Here is a 19,801-nt window from a genome sequence, read left to right as displayed (position 1 = left end):
AGCTAACATCCATGCTAATCTTCCTGTTTTTGCTGAGGAAAACTGGCCCTGGGCTACCATCTGTGCCTATCTTCCTCCACTTTATATGGGACGCTGCCACAGCATGACCTGACAAGTGGTGCATCGGTACGTGCCCAGGATCAAAACCCGGGCCGCCAGCAGCACAGCATGCACACTTAACCACTACACCACGCGGCCGGCCCCATCCAATTCTTATTTTTAAGGCAGTAATTCCCAAGCTTTGCTGCACATTGAAATCACCCGGGGAATTTTTAAATTACACTGTTGCCGGGGTCCCACCCTAGATATTCTGATTGGATTGGTCTGGGGTGCAATCTGGGCTTGGAGATTTTTAAAAGCTCTCTAGGTCAGGTGATGCTAATGTGCAGCAAAGTTTGGGAATCACCATTTTATGTCAAAATTCCACCTCCTGTCCCAGAGAAGGTAACTGGAACAGCAGACCAAGAATCAGACATGAGAAGTACTTCTTGTCGTGGGTACCTTATTCACTGTATTAGACAGGGATCTCTAGAGAAACAGGACTAATAGGCGATATATATTTATAGAGAGAGAGAATGAGAGAGAGAGAGAGAAAGAAAGATTGATTTATTAGAAGACTTGTCAATTATGGAGGCTGACAAGTCCCAAGATCCTCAGTCAGCAAGCTGGAGACCCAGGAGAGCTGCTGATGCAGATCCAGTCTGAAGGCCAGAAAAAAATGATGTCCCAGCTAGAAGGCAGTTAGGCAATAGGAGTTCCCTCTTACTCATGGAGGGTCAGCCTTTTTGTTCTAATCAGGCCTCCAACTGAGTGGGCAAGATGCATTGGGGAGGGCAATCTGCTTTACTCAATATACTGATTCAAAGGTCAATCTCATCCAGAAGCATGCTCACAGACACACCCAAAACGATGTTTGACCAAATGTCTGGGCACACCATGGCTCAGACACATAAAATTAACCGTCCCATTTATTGTATCCCAGTCATCGAGAACATCCCTTGGCATATAATTTGTGCCAGGTACATTCTTATTGAACGAAGGCCATTGAAAAAAGTTTACAAGTCTCAGCATTCAGGTCATAGCCATGCTCCAAAGGCAGGAAGCAGAGAGGAAAATGAGGAAGAACTAACAGCCTAAAAATAAACTATGAACCAATTAGGGACAGAGAGTCAATGGTTACTATTTCTGATTCCTTAAAGGGAACAAACACACACACACAGCCCCAAACATATACACCAAACCAAGGGAAGGACATTTCTAATCCAGTCCCGTCATTTTAAAGCCGAGGAAACTGAGACCAGAGAGATAGTGACTTGCCCGAAGTCATACAGCAAATTAATGATGGTTCCAGAACCAACCCTTAGGACCCTAGAATTTGAGTGCAATACCATATGATGTGGTTCGTCGTTTGTATTATCCTGCCTGTGCTCCTGGGTGCTGCAGACCTTCTAAAACCCCTTCTTGCTCTTGCTGAGCCCTGTGTGATAAGGGACTGATGGCAGAGGGGTACAACTCTTAGCGTCCTTTCAAACAGCAGAGGCAGCCCTCTAGGGAGCAATGGTTCACTGTGGCCCTGAATGTGCTTATGTTGAGAAGGAAGGCAAAATGGATGGAAGGCAGATCCATGAGCTAATTGCTTTGAGATCATTGTAATCAACACCAGTTGCCCCCGGCCACGGCTGCCTTTGCCTTGTTAGGCTGCTGACATTTTGTGCTCCGTCAGCCGGCTCCTCGCTCCAAAGTGATGACATTATTGATTATCATCCTGTCCCATTAAGGCCACCCTCTCACCTCCCCAGGGACGGATGATGCCTGTGCTCACAGTTTGCTCATCCCCAGACTCCTTAGTGAAAAAGGCTCAGTGAAAAATGATGAGCAAGTTACCTTTGCAATTTCACACCCTGAGATTCTGTCTGCAGCCTGAAAAATGCACTCTCACACAAATCATTACTGCCTGATTTTCCTAAATGCCCTTTTTCATGCTTTTCCATATGTCAACTCTTTTTAAGCTCAGATGACATATTCCTTGCCTCCTCCCTGTGGTCCGAGGATGCTGGGCTTCAAATATACATTGAAGGGGAGTTGCTTGCCTGGCTCTGTCCTCTGAGCAGTGGGGGATGTTAGGAAGATTATGGGCTTTGGCGTCAGACAGAGCTGGGTTCAAACCATGGCTTCACCCTTTACCAATGCTATGACCTTGGACAGGTCATCTAACCCCTCTCCAGGCCTTCATCTTTGAGAGGGCAAATAATAACACTGGCCCCATCACTTCGTGGGCTCTTTAAATGAGATCATGTGTAGGAAGGACCCAGCATCGTGCCCAGTAAGTGTCTCATCATTTTCTCCTGTTCTTTCCCGATAAACTGTGACCTCCCCCAGGCAGGGCCATCCTTCCTCATCTTTGTGTTTCCCCAGAACCACATATGGCACCCGGGAGCCACAAGGAATGTTTATGGAATTGAGGACAGCAAGGTGGATAAACTTTTATAGATGATGAAACTTGCCTCTCGGAGAGATTAAGTGGCTGGTCCAAGCCCAGGCCAATGATAGAAACGAGTCCACTATGTTCCAGCATTTTGACCCTGTGTCTAATCTTTCTGTGACCAAGTCTTGGTGCCTCATGTTAGTTCCAAAACAATCTGAACACAACAACCATGCAGACTTAGTGTAGTGGTTGCTGAATAAGTTTTCTTTAGTTAACTCGTTCCAGTCTCCCTTTAATGGTCAACAAAGATTTCCACCATAGTCTGTTCCAGCTCCACCCCATTTCCCCTGCGGCTGCCTTCCTCAGCCTTCCAACTGCACAGTTCTTCCTATTTACCAAGCAGATGCTGCTCTGAGGCAGGAAGTGTTGAAACAATCCCAGTCCGCCTCCGAGTTACGTGGACCTGGGACCCAGGGCCTCTGGGCTTCCGTGCTGTGCTTCCAGCTTCAGTTTAGCTTCTTTGCAAATAGCACTTCTTGAGCCAAAACGCTCCCCTGTGCTCCAATTTTAGAGATTAATTCTCTCTTCTAAATTCTTGTTCTGAACGTCAGCCCAGTGGCCAGGCCTATGCTACCCAAGGGAGGGTCCAGATGCTGCCAGCCTGTTGGTCTGAATGTCTGTCTCCCATCTGCTTTCTCATTATTAGCTCCACTCACCTGCTGGGGTCCCTGGTACTGAGCCATGTGGCAGTACCTGCTCATGGTCATTGTTGACATAAACTGCTCAGAGGGCTGGTTTATGCCCTCAGGATCTTCACCTCTGCTGTCAACCAGGACTGCCCAGTAGCTCCTCTCCGGGTGCCAGCTCTTCTCCTCCTGTGCAGTCAGCCTGCCAGTACACTGCCATGACTTTCTTTCTCAAATATTCCATTTATTTATCAGTAAATCTCCTTTAGCACACCACTAGTGAAGGGGAGGAAGACTATCATCTACCCACTCTGGCTCCTTTCTGTCTGGGCTACAAATTAAATTGACATGAGACTGAATAACAGGAGAAAATCAAACAAAGCTTTGTAACACGTATACATTTGAGAGATCCACTGGGGAACTGAGTATCTCGACAAGATGGTGGAGGTTCTCACCTTAAATAGCATATTCAGGTAGACAACGGAGGATATTGGGGGTGGGGTGAGTCAGCTATGGGAGATTACCAGAAAGCACAATAAACAAGAGTATGCAGATTTAAGACCTCACCTTCCACACTGATAAGAGTTTCTAGAGATAAGGTCCTCCCCGCCACACACACACACACACACACACATACTCATGTCCTCCTGGTACAGAGAGGGAGATATCTTTACAAATGGAGATTTCCCTTATAAATGTAAATGTCTCTTACAAACGATAACTTCTAGTTTTACTTGGAATGAGCTTACCAAGGACCCTCCGAGTCTATCCACGCCCAGCATTAAATTCTTTTAGGCAATTAGTTGGGGGGGAGGTCAAAGTGTCTTTGAGAGAAAATAATCAAGATAGAGAGACATATTTTGAGGTGGCCAATTCTGATCTCCCACACCAGCTACAAAATACACACTTGCCCCTTCATCTTAATTTAGCAACAATGACATTTCTTCATAGTCTCTTCTGATAGTATTTGTGTAATACATAAGGACTACATAATAAAAGCAAAAATACAGAAGTAAAAAGAATAAAAAGCAAAAATCTCCCTTCAAGCCCAGCAAAATCCCACCAGCCTTCTTACAGATAACTGATGTCAGTAATGCCACGTTAATATAATGGCTGAAGAATATTTTCTATTTTTTCTCCAGACTTCTGAAGTCGTACCCCATTGGCCATTGCTAGACCAAGTATACAAACACGGGTATGAACACAAGTTTAATTGCTTAATATGTGAAAGGCCAAGGCAAGGTGACAAGCTTCGTCAGACTTCCTACTTCTGGTTTCCTTGGTTTACCCTCACTAGACCTTGGTACCATAAAATTTGATCATAAATTTCTTGTGTATTTTTGAAAGTGGCATTCCTACAGTTAGAAGCTTGGTGCTAGAGGATGTAGGGTTCTCCAGAGCAGGAACACACTCCAAGTTCAATAGCATCCTTGAGCATAGGCCCTAAAACCCAGCCTCAAATGTATTTCAGCACATGGTTCAATTCTGAGCAACATTCTTAATATCAACACTATACCTTAATACCCCCCTTTATAAAATAAGAATGGTTTAATTAGAGAGGAAGTGGGACTCTCAGTCTTTCCAACCAGGGGATAAAACACCAATCCAGAGAAAGTCAAGGTCTCTGCAGTAGAGCCTGGGGCAAACATCCTCGCCTGCAGTAGAAAGATTTTAATAGCTCACACTTAGGCTTAAATCACTCCAGTCTACGAGATCCCTAACATCCCTATCTGCCACTTTCTCTTTTTCTTTTTTTCAAACAAAGGTCTCACATATTTATTACTGAACCAACCCACTAATTCAGAAGCATAGAAACAAAGAGAAAAATCATTTTCCGAATAAAACACATCCAACTGTCCAGATAGTGACGTTTTCAGTGATATGGTAAGATGCAAGTGACCTTGATACAGCATCAATGTGTGTGCCATCTCATGTGCCATTCCTGATAGACTCAGCTTGGTTCTCCTCCAACGTCTCCACTTGAAGTTGTACCTGATTTTATCACCAGTTTTCATATGAATCCACTGGGGAATGGGATGATTCTCCTTTGTTTCTTGGCCAAGAATTGCTTGATCCTAAAACATTTCTCACATCCTCTTTAATCCCAGAGATTCTGTTCCAGTGGCTGGAGTCAGCCAGCTAGTGTACAGCTGCCTTGGGAAACAAAAAGACCTTAAAAAAGCCTCACATCTTTATCAAATCCAAGAGTCTTTGGTTCTTTGACCACCCATTTGGGCTCCTGTTGACATTTTGCTCAGACTTACGGTGGATTTGCATTGTCCAGATCCTTTATTTCCAATAAGAGCAGTTACTCTAGGCCAGGCATTGTCCTAAACATCTTTCATGCAGTAACTCATTTAATCCAGACAACATCCTTTGATGTAGGGCAAGGATCTGCATCTTAGAGTCAGAGTGTGCAGGCAAGCAGGGTAGAGCAATTCACCCATGTTCACAGCTGGTAGAGTCAGGATTTGAGCTCAGACAGTCTGAGGCCAGCACCCACATGCTTGACCAATTATGCCACAGCTGCTATCAGACCCCAGGCTCTAGAGAGCCGTCTTTATTCTCCTGGCCAATGCTCTCCTTGCCCATGGCAGGCAAATACTGAAGAACAAAGGGAACTTCTTACTAATGAGTAAATTTGCTGACATGCAGCCCAGTGCCATGCCATCCACTGACAGAAAACAGAATAAGTGCCTGTAGCCTAAACCTGAAGTTTTAAGCCATTTGAGATGAGTGATAATCTAGAAACAATGCTCCCGAGAACTAAAATGAAGAAAACGTCTTTAACCAAATCAGAGACCACTGCGTGAACCTTAAGAAGCCAGAGTGGAAACCTCACCCTTGAGGACACATCAGGAAGCAGAAATGAAATCACTATGATTTGAGCAGGCAGCTCAAAGGGTAAAGCCAACAAGGAAGTGATATTAAAACCGTGTGTTTTGAGCGCCTACCATGTGTTGGGCTCTTTGCCTATATTATCTTTTAAAATCCACATGACACAAAGAGATTAGCAATGTTCCCATTGTACAAATAAGGGAAACTGAGATGGAAAGACCTTCCAAGTCACAGAGCTAGCACTGGCAGAGCAAGTATTCTCATTAAGGTTTGCTCGAATCTAAACATCCTGCTCTTTCCCTCACATGGAATAATTATGTAAATGATGTAAGGCAGCCTGGGGCAATCCAATAAGAATAAGCTACACCTGAGTCCCAGGCAGGGCGCCCCCTCCCCCCCACTCTCATCTCATCCCATTCTGCTTCTTCCGAAGTTGGAGAGAAGGGGAACCTCAGCAGACTCTATGGGGGGTGTGGGGAGGTGCCCAGCCAGGAAGCAGGACCTGGCAGGGGCCTGGTAACGAGAGGGAGTTGGGACAGGGTGACATTCTGCAGGCACTTAGTTACTTTATTTGTTTGTGCTGTTAGTTATCAAAGGCATTCGTGTGTTCTGAATCCCTCTCAGTTGCATGTCAGCGACGGGGACTCTGTTTTCTTTATTAGATCCCCGTGTTGCCTAACAGAATGTCTCATGTAATAGCCAGCAATATTGGAAATGACACTAAGAATGTGACAAATAAACACGCTATGAAAAAGAGCCAATGTGTTTTCAGCCACTTAGTTCATCACCTGGCAAGCATCATCTCACTTGATCCCCAACAAGCTGATGAGGTTGATAAGGTTACTAAACTGATTTTAAAGATGAGGAAACTGAAGTACAGAATATAAGTGATCGCCCCCAGATCGCACAGCTATTATGTAGTAGAGCAGGGAATTTGAACCTAGATCTGCCCAATGTCAAAATCCACACCCAATCAGTATGTGCACTGAGCTCCATCACTGTAGCCACTTAAAAAAGCATTTCTGAGGATGAACATTAACTCATTTCAGCCTTAAGAGTGGTGGACTTTTAGTATCTAAAGTAATAATACTAATCTTGAAATTTTATAGCATTTTGTACCTTCCACAGCACACTTGCATTCCTTTTGTCTTCTTAGGTGATAGCTCCGTTGGTCTTTAGGGTATCTCCTTCTCTCCCTCTGTCCTGAATCTATTTATTATCTAACCACTCATTCGTTAGTAATCATTCCTTAAAGTCAATTCTTTAGCTTTTGTTCTGTTTTGTTATCTAACCTTTTCTCTCTTTGTATTCCTTGCTTCCCATATCATTTAGAACAGTACTTGGCACACAGCAGGTACTGGATAAATATTATTTGAAATGTGCCTTGCACACAGTAGCCACTCAATAAATTGTTGAATTAAATATATTCTACTTTGCTTAATATGCTAATACTTTGCACACAGGAGAGTATTTGCTGAACTAACTCATTTTTTAAATAAGAAACCTGGGACTCACCCAGGACAAGTGTATAACCTGGTGATCTTGGACCATACAACTACTTAGTGACCTCGTAAGAACCTAAACCTAGTATCCTGACTCCTGGGCTAGTGCTCTGTCCTTCCCCTATTCCACTCTGTCATACGGTGGGAATGGTGGTGGGGTGATTTGACTGGAGTTGACATCTTTAATCTGTCCTAGAGTTGAATCATCCAGCCGAGGAACAACAATCCAGGACAAAAATTGAAAAAGGTTTCCAGTAATAAACTCAGCCAAGGGGCCAGGAAGTAGAGGCTGAGGACCAGGGCTCTGAGAACTTTGAAGGTGTTTCAAACAACTCTGTGCTCCTGGGTTTGCTTCCTACAGTGATTTGCAGAACAGCTTTTAGAAAGAAAATGGCCTGGGGGCTTGTCCCTGGAGACTGAAGGGAGGGAGCTGGAGTGACTATTTTGCAGCCTGAGTTGGAGGGAGGGTGGAAGTTGGCAGAGGCCAGAGTGGGTGGAGGAAGCACTAAAAATGGGTGGAAAATAGGCTGAATTGCAATGGCTCAGAACAAGCAAGACCATATAGACAAAGGGAGTTCTTCTAGAGACTTAACAGTAGAGATCTGTGGGGTTTCCTGACAAGGAGTTCATGTTCTATAAACGAGCACGTAGGACAGGCACATTGCTTCTGTCATAGCTATTAAAAGAAAAAGTCTCATGGTCTGTGAACACAGCAAAGTTTTTCATGTTTTAGACAGGTCGAGGAGATATGGCAAGGGTTTCAAAGTGTGAGAAGAATAATAATTTTCCCACCACCCTTCTGAATTCTTGTCTGAGATCCCTGGTAATAAAAGATAGAGTAACAAGAGAAAACAAATAGAAGTTTATCAACATGTATATCTCAGTAATTCCCTGAGATGGCCTAAGCTACCGCCTTACATACGTGTTCAGCTAGACAAAAGAAAGATGTTGGGACGGGGGGACGCCAGGTATAGGGGGTACCAGGAAAAGCACAGTAAACAAGGGTAAGGTCTGTTATGTGGATTTAAGTCCTAGCCTTCTCCATTGATGAGAGTTTCTTATGGTTTAGTCATCCTTCTCTTCCTGGTACACAGAGAGAGACACACTTATGAATGGAGATTTCTTTTATAAATGTCAATTTGTCTTACAAAAGAGTAACTTCTACTCTGTTTTCAGAGCTTCTCCTGAGTCTGCAGTTTCACAAAATAATCAGCTCAAAATAAGCTTTATGCCAAAGAGGCATATTTTGGGTGGCATATTCTGTTCCCCTTCAAAAGCTTTGCTGTTCTTTAGTCCTAAGGAGTAATAGGATCACATGGGGACATCTGGTAGATCACGAGATGTGTGTGTGTGTGTGTGTGCGCGCGCGCGCGTGCGCGCATGTGTGCATGTGTGTTTGTGAGTGGGGGGTGATGGGAGGGGAGGGTAATAGGGAAGAGAGACATGGGATCCAACTTAGCAATTTGTCTTTTCTAGGGTAATGCAGCAGATAACTAAGAGAAAACCTATTTTAATTTACACCTATGGTCAATATTTTAGTGAGATCAAACAATATAATAAAGAATTAAGTAGGCAGCAGCACAGAGTGACATTTATAAATGGAACTTCAAAAGAGTAAACATAATAGAAGCAGAATTAAAGCAAATGAGGCTCATCTAGCCGTCTTTTTTGAACAAAATTGAGTAATTAAGTACAAAGGTAGTATGATAAGCAATTACGCAGAAATAACTGGATATACTTATGGACCATTCATTGCCTCCCTGGAATTCTCTTTTGGACTCCCACGACACTGCACTTTTATGACCCCCAGCATCTCTCCCTTTCTAGCCTCTCTTCTGCTGAATCCTTTAAGACTTCTGTCTTCCCTCCTGGACTTATTTGTGGTTCTCCCTGAACCCAGGCTTCAGCCCTCTTCCTCCTTCCACAGAGATGACATGGCATCTTGAAACATCATGTCCTGTAGAACCTAAAGCCTGGCGTGACCACTGGCTAGCTGGGGGGAACTGGCCAAGTTAATTAATCTCTCAGAATCTCACTTATCTTTGAAAATAGGTGCAATAATATCTACTTTACAAGCTTTTAATAATGATTAAATAGAGAGATGCTTCTGAAATCCTGCCACCATGTGTGTGCTTCATAAAATAGAGCTGTAGGTATCAGTGTTCTATTATTCCATCTAAAACTCTCTAATAACTTCTTATATCCTTTTCTCTCCCCAACTTCTCACCACACTACAGTAACATATTTTTGTTTTTATTTGCATTGTGATAAAATACATATAACATAAAACTTACTTACCCTCTTAGCCATTTTTAAGGGAGTACACTTAAAATGGGTACAGTTCATAGGGTTAACTATACTCACGTTGTTGAGCAACCAATCTCCAGAACTCTTTTCATCTTGCAAAATTGAAACTCTATACTCATTAAACAACTCCTCATTCTCCCCTCCACCTAGTCCCTGGAAACCACCATTCTACTTTCTGTTTCTATGAATTTGACTACTCTAGATACCTCATATAAGTATAATCATACAATATTCGTCCTTTTGTGACACATTTTTTTCACTTAGCATAGTGTCCTCAAGGTTCATCCATGTTGTATCATGTTTCAGAATTTCCTTCCTTCTTAAGGATGAATAATATTCCTTTGTATGTGTTTACCACATTTTCTTTACCCATTCACCCATCGGTGGACATTGGGTTGCTTCTACCTTGTTATGGCTTTGTTAAATTAACAATTGTTAAGTATAGCCCAGAATGCCAAATGGTGAATTGTTGTTCAACAACAGACCACAAAAGAAATTGAAATAGAGAAGTTTATTACTCACAGGTGCTGGGGGAAGTACATGGCACACCTCAAGCGGCCACATAGGGAGGTCAAGGCAGAATGAGGTGAAGAGAGGCAGGATCTAGGGCATGTGTCCTTGGGTGGAGTCCATGGGTAGAGTGCTTTAGAGTTCCTGGGCTAAAGCCAGATTGGTCAATTCACACCAAAAATATCGGGGTTTTGGAGAGCTCCATGAGGGTCTTATCTAAGGGTTGAACAAGGGGAAAGCTCTGGGCGGCAGGGAGACTGTTGATCACAAGGGCTGTTAGGAAAGTCATCTTAGGAACTTACATTTGCTTGTGACTCTTTGAGGCTTTATCTAGGGCATGTGCTTGCATGAGGGGGCTAGTGTCAGTTTAAGGACCCCGCAGGCCAAACAAAATGGATGCTGAAGCAGCCACACCGTGGAATAACTTAGCTAAACTCTTGACACATCTCTTGGCTATTGCAAAAATTCTGCCATGAACATTGGTGTACAAATATCTCTTTGAGACCCTGCTTTCACTTCTTTTGGGTCGTCAACCTGCAAAAACAGAAACCGGTTTAAGAGGCAAAGCATTTATTTGGGATCAAAGAATTGCAATTAGGGGAGCACAGATTCAGGTAGAGACCCAAATCGTTTCCCGATTACAGGAGAGGAGCTCAGGGTTTTTATGGGGAAAAACGGAAGGACGAGGTAAGCTGTATTAAGGAAGAGTTCATTGGTGCTAGATGAGGTAAGGCTAGGTTTGTACTTCATAGATTGGTTTCGGATTCGATCCTCAGGCAAAAGGCTAGATTTGTACTTTATTGATTGGTTAGTAATCCAGTCATCAGCAAATTCCAGTTCTATCAGTCCTTACAGACAGGATATTCTTGTTCTTACTGATTTCTTGGAATGTTGGTGGTTTGGTCGAGTTTGGAAGATAAAGAAAAAATGATGTGCAAGGCAATTCCCCTGAAATGGCTGCTCCAGCCCTATTTTAATAGGGCTCTACTCAAGTCGTCTTTCACGGGGTGTAAACCGAGAAGTGGTATTGTTGGATCATATGGTAATTCTATTTTTTTTTTTAATGTATGGTTTTTTTGTAGGTTTTTTTGAGGAAGATGGGCCCTGAGCTAACATCTGTTGCCAATCTTTCTCCTTTTTTCCTTTTTTCTCCCCAAAACCCCAGTAGATAGTTGTATGTCATAGTTGTACATCCTTCTAGTTGCTCTATGTGGGACACCATCTCAGCATGGCTTAATGAGCGGTGCATAGGTCCACACCCAGGATCCAAACCAGCAAACCCAGGGCCACTGAAGCGGAGCGAGCGAACTTAACCACTACGCCACCAGGCCAGCTCCTGGTAAGTCTATTTTTAATTTTTTGAGGATCCTCCATACTGTTTTCCATAGTGGCTGCCCCATTTTATATTCCTACCGGCAGTGCACAAGAGTTCCAACTTTTCTACATCCTTGCCAACACTCGTTATTTTGTTTTTTTGATAGTAGCCATCCTAATGGGTGTGAGGTGATACCTCATTGTGGTTTTGACTTACATTTCCCTAATGATTAGTGATGTTGAGCATCATTTCATGTGGTTATGGGCCATTACCATATTTTTATATTTTTATCCAGTTTGTGCCATCACTTCTAATAAAATGTGTTTAAAAATGCATTCACTTTTATTCCTCAAACTTTCTTTCCCAAATTTCCTGTTTTTAGTAAATTTCTCCTTTACCCGGACTAGAAACAGCATCTTCATCATCTACTCTCCTAAATGACTCTTCAAGCCCTCACATTCCTTTCTTTGTAATGATTCTTACTTTCACACGTTTTCCTCTACTTCTGCCATCATTTCCCTCATTAAGAACCTGTCACACTGCAACAGCTTCCTGCATGCCATGATTTATTTTTCTCCATCAACTCCTATCCATCTTGAGCACTGTTGCTAAATTAATCCACCTTTAATACATCACATTTATTTTATAATTACTTTGATCAAGAATTAGTAATAACTGTTAACTGCCCACTCCAGAGGTTCTTGGACTTGTCTCCCAAAGAATGTGTTTTTCCCCATTTGGCAGAAGTACTCTGTTGATAAAATTGAAAAATGACAATCCTTTTCCAAATCACAAAAAAATTAAGTGGATGGCTAAGATTTTTTTCGATTTTAGACTTTTCTCCTATTTTTCTTTCTTTAGCCTTCTACAGCTGACACTGCTTGACTGGTGGCAGGTCCCGGCAGATGACAGAATAATGAAAAAATAATACATAATTAAAATTAATAGAAAAGCTCAGAAATCATAAGCCATATCTGTTTGGGCTGCTCAGATTTTTTGTCATTGTAATGGTAGCTACTTGTTTTATTAATAAATATATGTGTGTGGTTTCCTACTGGATAAACACAGCATAATCACGTTTTTGGATGGTAAAATTCTTACACTTTATAATGGAATTAAATGCATCTACATTAGTAATCCCCATCACTTACGCAACTTTCAGATTCTCTGTCATCTGAAATATTTGAAAACAGTGACCCAATAATTAAATCTGGACACCCCAACTTGCAAAGAGAGCCCCTTTAAAAAGATACCTTAAAAACATTTATTATTATCTCATTTTGAGAGGATGAGAAAAAGGGGAAGTAGGTGTTACTCATGTTGGGAGAGGATTTTCTATAGAATTCTCTTATGAAGTTTTCCCCTTGGGAAAGAAATAGAAGTCACAGGCATTATGTTTGTGACTAGATATTGAATACAACTTTCTAAAAGATGTGCAGAGAATTAAAGGAGATTGTGCACTGGCCAGCAAGATACTGGGAAAAGTCTGCTTTGATTTAGTGAGTTAGTATCTCAAATAAGATAAAGTAGCTTAAACAATATTTCTTATATCTCATCCTCCATTCATCTGCTGATCACTAAGTAAGTTAGGGAACTGCTGACCCTACCCTCCCAAGGCCACAGCCTGGAAAGTGGTGGGCCAGTCTCAAGCCAGCTCTGAATGGGTGCATAGGAGAAGGTATGATGTCCACTGTGAAAGGAGCAATCCTTGTCACTGCTTTGGACGGCTTTAGAGTCATGTTGTTTGCATGAAGACCTCAACTAGTCTATTCCTTCAAATTTCTCCCTGAATAAACGTCTTTGCAAGGGGATCTGGGGCATTTACGCCATGGCTCAGATGGAGCCATAAACACAGCATTTACCTTCAACCATATCCACCTGGAACCATCTGGAAGACTGTCCATTTTATGAGATTTTCCTACCCTGCAACAGAGACAGGAGAATGGTTGAGTAAAGTAGTGGTGGCCCTTTCTTTTTCTTTTCTATTTCTGGGAATTATGTAAAAAATGCACAATTTAGGGGGGCAGCCCAGTGGCATAGTGGTTAAGTCCATGAGCTCCACTTTGGCAGCCTGAGGTTCCCAGGTTCAGATCCCCAGTGTGGACCTATACACGGCTCATTAGGCCATGCTGTGGCAGCATCCCACATACAAAATAGAGGAAGATTGGCACAGATGGTAGCTCAGAAACAATCTTCCTCAAGCAAAAAGAGGAAGATTGGCAACAGATTTTAGCTCAGGACCAATCTTCTTCACCAAAAAAAAAAGAAATAGTGCAATTTAGGTAAAATATGTGAGTGGTTAGGGCAGGTTAGTATGATTCAGCTCAGAAAACATTCTGCAACACCCTCCAAGGTCCATACTTGCCCCCATATGGGTGCTGACTTCCACTGTTCTCAACAAAGGTCATCCACTCCAGGTAAGTCAGTCTTCTTTTTGTCCCTCAAATGAATGATGACACAGAGCACTTGATCATGCTGCTTTCCACACCATGGAGTCTATCCTAGCCCTGTCTTCCTCCCTCTGCCTCTCCAAATCCCACACATCTTTCAAGAAAAAGATTTTACATCTCCCATGAAAATTCTTTGGATTATTCCAGTCCACATACATCTCTCTATTTCACAAAATCCCAGTGTATCCAAGATTATTCCATTGTTGTTTAACACAGCATTACACCATATTAATTGATTCATTCATTAAATGATATTTACTGGATGCCTGCTATTTTCAAATCATTCTCCTAAGCTGTCAGTTTATATTGTACTTAGACAGATAAGTACAGAAAGATGTACAACATAAAGTGGAAGGTTAACATACATAAAAGAGCCATCAAGTGCTGTGACCATTCAAAAAAGAAGGCAATCAATTCTGACTGGAAGGATCAGGAAAGACTTTGTGGAGATAACTTTTGCACTGAGACTTCAAGAACTTGGATTTCTGGAGATAAAGAATAGGAAATTCTAGACATGCGAAACTGTTCATAGGGAGGTATTTCACTGGTGGTACTTGACTGCAAAGCTGCCTGGGGAGGTACCAGGGAAAGCTGCTGGATGCTAAGTACTGCTGGCCGCCATGTTCAATGGAAGCCAGGTGCTAGAAAATTTACCTGCACTTCAGGAGCCAAGTGGTGGAGGAACTCCTGGGCTACAGGAGCTGGGCACTAGAAAAAATGTGTATGATGAAGGAGGCTGATGAAACCAACATACCAGAACCAGAAAGAGAAACCCCTTCCTCCTACAGTATTCCTCAATATTCTTCCTACAATGCTTTCTACTGGCAAAGCTTAACATCATGTCAGCTGATGTAGGAGAAATATTTACAGGGCTCAGATCCATTATTGCAGAGCAGGGAATGAAGGATGGACTTGGTGCAAAGAGCCAATAAGTTGATAATTGGCATAGTCAACTCCTTTGGCTCCACAGTCTCTACGTGCACTTTTCTATACACATTTGAACTTCTGTGCAGCAGTAAAACAACTGTATATACACAAACATAGATGTGTGTGTGTTTTTATATATATATATGTATATATATATATACTGAATTAGACAACCTGCATTATGTCCCCCTCGCAAAAAATATTTGGCATCCATCGATCAACCAAAGTGCCTTTTTGTGGGATCCAGTGGCCATACACTAAGGGACCCAGGAGGACCACAGTCCCAGCTATGGACCCTGCAGTGGCCTGTGAACCAGCTCCAGCACCTCTCAGCCACAGTCTGGGGGCCCCTGGAAAACAGCGTCTTAGACAGTTATCCATGGATGAGAAAGCCTTTGTGGAAGTCAACTTTCCAGTGGAGAAGTTCCAGCACACTATTGGAGCAAAATATATATGAGTATACATATAAGTTTGGATGCATTGGAGAGGGTAAGAGGAATAGTTTGACTTTACCCACATCACCCCTCCCCCTGAGGTGGCACTGCTCAGGACCAAGAAAGATCTTCTCAGCCCATGATTTCTCCCACAGGGGAAAGGGAAAGCAGGTGAGTGAGCACCCAGCTTCCCAGCTGTGCACGACACTGCCAAAGAAGCACATTTCACTCCTACCCCATCCAGGGTACTGAATCATGAGTGGCATGACTAGAGGGCAGGAAGAGGCTGGGAGAGAGGCAGATAGGACTCTCAGAGGCCATTAAAGTGATGCAGATCCTACTAATTGCATTGCAGACTCCATCAAAAAGCCTGCTCACAAGCCACTGGGGATGGATTACCCATGTATCAACTGGCCCACAGGCACGCTCCAATGCCAGGGCTCCACATGCCTCACCTCACATATCCCCACTCTGTGGCCTGCTCCCTGCGCATGCTCTTGACAGCAGCAGTGAGAGTGAGCTTTGACGGACAGCTAATAAACACACACAGAAAGCCAGTCAGAATCTGTGGGCCAGGGAGAGACCACAAACTTGAACTTTAGCACCACCCTTGATAAAGAAAAAGGGAGGCTGTCAGCACCAGGCCTGGTGTGTTGCAGGATTGAGAGAAGGCACACAATCTTAAGATTTCTGCCACAAGAGGGAGCAAGAAGCATGGAGCAGGTGCACACATAGAAGGTTGGAGAAAGCTTCAGAATCCCTAGCAGTGCTGATGGAAGATATTTCTCTCCTGAGGGCAGTTAATAAAGACTGCAGAAGGTGACTGCTACTTCAAATGCAAAAACAACAGTGCAAAATTCCAAAGAATATGAAAAATTAAGGAAATGTGACACCACCAAAGGATCACAATAATCTTTCCCAAAGACATGGAGATCTGTGATTTACCCAATAAAGAATTCAAAATGGCTGTGTTAAGGAAGTTCAATGAGCTACAAGAAAACACAGAAAGATGATTCAACAAAATCAGGAAAATGATACATGAAGAAAATGAGAAGTTTAACAAAGAGATAGGAATTGTTAAAAGGAAGCTAACAGAGATTCTGGAGTGAAGAATGCAATGAATGAAATATGAAATGAAAAATGCAACAGGGAGCATCAACAGTTTCATAAACCAAGCAGAAGAAAGAATCAGTGAGTTAGAAGACAGGCACTTTGAAATTATCCAGTCAGAGAAGAAAGCAAAAAGAATGAAAGAAAATGAAGAAAACCTATGTGATCTATGGGGTGCCATCAAAAGAGTTTCAGAAGATAGAAAGCTTCTTTAAAAAACGATGGCTGAGAACTTCCCAAATCTGAGGAGAGATTTGGATTTCCAAGTTCATAAAGCTCATAGGTCACCAAAAAATTCAAAGAGATTCTCTCCAAGACACACTAAAATAAAACTTTCAAAAATCAAAGACAAAGTGAGAATCTTAGAAGCAGCAATAGAAAATAAGCTTGTGACTCACAAGGGAACTTGCATAAAGCTATCAGCAGATTTCTCAGCAGAAACCTTAGAGGTCAGGAGAGAGTAGGATATATTCAATGTACTGAAAGAAAAAAAAAAAAGCAAACCAAGAACTCTATCCAGCAAAGTTGTCCTTCAGAAATGGAGAGATAAAGACTTTCCCAAACAAACAAAAACTGAATAAGTTCATCACCACTAGACTTGCCTTACAAGAAATGCTGAAAGGAGTTTTTCAAACTCAAATGAAAGGACTCAAATAGTAACAAAAAAATGTGTGAAAATATACAACACATTAGTAAAGATAAGTATATAGTCAATTCAGAATACTCTAATGCTGTAATATGGTGGTGTAGTAACCACATAACTCCAGTATAAATGTTAAAGGACAAGCATAATAAAAATAACTATTGCTACTATAATTTGTTAATTAATATGTAATATAGAAGGAGGTAAATTGTGACATCAAAAATATAAAAGGGGGGACTAAAGGGTAAAGTTTTTGTATGAGATTTAAGTTGTTATCAGTGTAAAATAGACTGTTATATTTGTAAGATGTTTTATGTAAGCCTCATGGTAACCACAAAGCATAAACCTACATTAGATTCACAAAAGATAAAGAGAAGAAAATCAAATCCTACCACTATGGAAAATCATCAGTTCACAAAGGAAGACAGCAAGAGAGGGAGAAAGGAACAAGAAAACTACAAAACAGCCAGAAAACATTAATAAGATAGCATGAGTAAGCCCTTGCCTATCAATAATTAATATAGCTGTAAATGCATAAAATTCTCTAATCAAAAGACATAGAGTGGCTCGATGAATAAAAAACAAGTCTCAATCATAAGCTGCCTACAAGAGACTCACTTCAGCTTTAAGGAAACACTGAGGGGCAAAGTTAAGGGATGGAAAAAGAACATTCCATGCAAGTGAAAGTGAGAAGAGAGAAGAAGTCATCATACTTATATCAGACAAAATAAACTTCAAGCCAAAAACCGTAGTAAGAGACAAAAAAGGTCATCATATAGGATAAAGGAGTCAAATCATCAAAAGGATATAACAATCATAAATACATTTGCACCCAATATCAGAGATACAAATATATTTAGCAAATGCTAACAGACTTAAAGGGAGAAATAGACAACAATACAATAATATTAGAGGACTTCAATATCCCACTTTTAACAATGGAAGGATCATTCAGACAGAAAATCAATAATGAAACATTTGACTTGAACAATACTTTAGACCAAATGGAACTAACAGATATATATAGAACATTCCATCCAACAGCAGCAGAATACACATTCTTCTCAAGTGCACATGGAACATTCTCCAGGATAGATCACACCATAGGTCATAAACAAGTCTCAGCAAATTTAAAAACATTGAAATCCTACCAAGTATCTTTTACAACCACAATGGTATAAAACTAGAGATCAATAAAAAGAGGGAAACTAGAAAATTCACAAATCTTTGGAAATTAAACAACACATTCCTGAACAACCAATGAGTCAAAGAAGAAATCAAATAGGAAATCAAAAATATTTTGAGGGTCCGGCCCCGTGGCGTAACCGTTAAGTAGGCGCTCTGCTGCTGGTGGCCCAGGTTCGGATCCCGGACGTGCACCCATGCACCGCTTGTCAGGCCATGCTGTGGCAGCGTCCCATATAAAGTAGAGGAAGATGGGCACAGATGTTATCCCAGGGCCAGTCTTCCTCAGCAAAAAGAGGAGCATTGGCATGGATGTTAGCTCAGAGCTGATCTTCCTCACGCACAAAAATATATATATATATTTTGACAAAAAATAAAACAGAAAGACAAAATACCAAAACTTATGGGATGCTGCAAAAGAAATTCTAAGAGGGATGTTTATAGTAATAAATGAAACATCAAGACAAAAGAAAGATCTCAAATAAACAACTTATCTTTACACCTCAAGGAACTAGAAAAAGAACAACTAAGCCCAAAGGTAGCAGAAGGAAGGAGATATCAGAACAGAAATGATCAGAGCAGAAATAAATAAAATTGAGTCCAGAAAGACAATAGAAAAGATCAATGAAGCCAAGAGCTCGTTTTTTGGATAAATAATGTTGACAAACCTTTAGCTAGACTAAGAAAAAAGAGAGAAGACTCAATAACTAATATTGACTCAATAAAATAAAATAGAAATGAAAGAAGAAACATTACAACTGATACCACAGAAATATAAAGCATCATAGGAAATTACTTCTGAGCATCACTTATGCCAACAAACTGGATAACTTAGAAAAAAATGAATAAATTCCTAGGAACATACAACCTACCAAGACTGAATCATGGAGAAGTGGAACATCTGAACAGACAAATCACAAGTAAGGAGATTGAACCAATAATCAAAAACCTCCCAACAAACAAAAATCCAGGACCACATGGTTTCACTGGTGTATTCTACCAAATATTTAAAGAAGAATTAACACCAATCCTTCTCAAACTCTTCTGAAAAACTGATGAGGAGAGAACACTTCTGAACTTATTTTATAAGGCCAGCATTACCCTGATACCAAAGCCAGATAAGGACACTACAAGAAAAGAAAGCTACAGGCCAACATTCCTGATGAATATAGGTGCAAAAATTCTCAACAAAATTTTAGGAAACTGAATCCAACAGCACATTAAAGGGATCAGTCACCAAGATTAAGTAGGATTTATCCCTGGAATGCAAGGATGGTTCAACAAACCCAAATGAAAACATGTGATACACCACATTAATAGAAAGAAGATAAAAACTGTATGATAATCACAATAGATGCAGAAAAAGCATTTGAAAAATTCAATGTCTTTTCATAATAAAAACTCGACAAATTAGAAATAGAAGGAAAATACCTCAACATAATAAAGCCCATATGTGACAAGGTAACATC

Source organism: Diceros bicornis, chromosome 38 (assembly GCF_020826845.1).
Source record: "Diceros bicornis minor isolate mBicDic1 chromosome 38, mDicBic1.mat.cur, whole genome shotgun sequence".
Lineage (NCBI taxonomy): Eukaryota > Metazoa > Chordata > Mammalia > Perissodactyla > Rhinocerotidae > Diceros > Diceros bicornis.
Note: the sequence above shows the minus strand (reverse complement) of the source record.